The following is a 2373-nucleotide window of genomic DNA, read 5'->3' as shown; positions in this document are numbered from 1 at the left end:
TTTCCCGAGCCACCTGCTTCAGTACCCTGGGATGCAGACCATCAGGCCCTGGAGACTTTTCAAACTTCAGACCTAACAGTCTTTCCAACACCAAATCCTGGCAAATATAAATTCCCTTCAGTTCAGGTCCTTCAGCCACTGTTACCTCAGGGAGATTGCTTGTGTCTTCCCCAGTGAACACAGAGATGAAGTACCCATTTAATTCTTCTGCCATTTCTTTGTTCCCCGTAATATATTCCCCTGTTTCTGTCTTCAAGGGCCCAATTTTAGTCCTAACCATTTTTTGCCTTTCACATACCTAAAAAAGCTTTTACTATCCTTCTTTATACTATTGGCCAGTTTACCTTCGTACCTCATTTTTCCTCTGCATATTTCCTTATTGAATATTGAATGTGATCACAAAAGTGAATATTCAACTGCAGGGTTAATGGGGAAGGACAAGAGAGAAATTACTTTTGTGACAATGTTCCAAACATACCTAAAATGAACAGAAAGAGGACTCTGTTACACATAGCACCCAGAGGTAATCTCTCCACACCTCCACCCTTTCTCTTCATCTTCATCGATAGGGACAGAGAAAGAAGATGTTTCCATTTGTCACAGAGTCACTGGGCCCATCAATATCAAATAATTATGAATACATTCAAAACAGGATTCATGAGAAAGGTCTTCACTGACAGTGCTGCAAATGTAAAACTTGCCGAGACAGGTTGAGGCAAATAGCATCGATGAAGAGAGAGTGATGAATTTTGAGGGCAATGGAGATAGGGCTGGAGAGTGGGACTAACTTGGCAGCTCTTTAGGGAGCCAGTATAGACACGATGGGTTGAAAGGTCTCCTTCTGTCCTGTAAAATTCGATGATTCTATGATTTTATGTACTTAAGACTGTGCTAGATATACATATGAGAGATAAAAGAATTGAGGATATGATGATCAGGTGAAATGGAATAAACTGGGAGAAAGTTTGTGCTTGTTTTACTACATTCAGGGGATGTGGGCATTGCTGACTGCACCAATATTTATTGGCCATCCATAGTTGCTCCCTTGAGAAGGTGGTCGTGGTGATCTGCCTTCTTGAACTGCTGCAGACCATGTGCTGCCACAATGCCCTTATGGATGAAATTCCAGAATTTTGATCCAACAACGGTGAGGGAACAGTGTTCGGAATTAATTATTGAATTCATTCATTCATTCATTGAAGTCAGGATGGTAAGTGGCTTGGAGGAAACTTGCAGATGGCGGTGTTCCCATATATTTGCTGTTCTTGTTCTTCTAGATAGAATTGGTTGTGGATTTGGAAGGTGCTGTCTGAGACCCTTAGTGAATTTCTAGAGTGCATCTGAGTCTTGGTGATGGACGGAGTAAATGTTTGTAGGCGTGGTGAGAATCAAGCAAGCTGCTTTGCTCTGGATAGTGTCAAACTTTTTGAATCTTGTTGGAGCTTCATTCATCTCGGCATTCCATAATACCACTGACTGGAGCCTGATAGAGTATGGACAGGTTTTGGGGAGTCAGAAAGTAAGTAACTCTTGACTCCCCAAGATTCCTCACCTCTTATCTGCTCTTGAGGCCACTGTATTTATTTGGTGAGTCAAGCTCAGTTTCTGAGCTGAAAATGTGTTGCTGGAAAAGCGCAGCAGGTCAGGCAGCATCCAGGGAAAAGGAGAATCAGCGCAGCAGGTCAGGCAGCATCCAGGGAAAAGGAGAATCAACGTTTCGGGCATAAGCCGTTCTTCAGGAAGGGCTTATGCCTGAAACGTCGATTCTCCTGTTCCCTGGATGCTGCCTGACCTGCTGCGCTTTTCCAGCAACACATTTTCAGCTCTGATGAATTTTACACAAAAGTGCACGGGATCTGTTTGTCATGATGCTGGAAATGAGCCATGTGGATGTGCCATTGTGATTCAGTGATGATTCCCATAAACATGCACCAATTAATACCCATAAGGGATGGACACAATATAATTGACTGCCTGTCTTTAGGGTATCATCAGCCGGTGAACAGTTCCAGGAATGGGGGAGAACATTTTACAAGGTCTACTGTAGGTCGATATTTATCTGAATGATGTGCTAAATACAGTGACGATCAATAAAAATGTGTTAATGTTTCTCCAAATTCTTAGAAAGGTAAAAAAAAATATGGGTTCCAAGGCATCCCAACTGAACTAATTGAGCGTCAGCATCAACAACAGTGGGCTATACACATCCAACAATAACATGAGGGTATCCAAGGGTTCCTCAGTTCCCACATCTGTATCAGTGCTTTGGACCTTCCTTGGGTTGGTGAATTATTACGGAAAATTCAGTCATGAGCTGGCATTCGTTCTGGCAGCTTAGATTCGCTATTCAGAAAGGGCCAGCTTTGCAAATAG

The sequence above is a fragment of the Chiloscyllium plagiosum genome, chromosome 29 (genome assembly GCF_004010195.1).
Source record: "Chiloscyllium plagiosum isolate BGI_BamShark_2017 chromosome 29, ASM401019v2, whole genome shotgun sequence".
NCBI lineage: Eukaryota > Metazoa > Chordata > Chondrichthyes > Orectolobiformes > Hemiscylliidae > Chiloscyllium > Chiloscyllium plagiosum.
Note: the sequence above shows the minus strand (reverse complement) of the source record.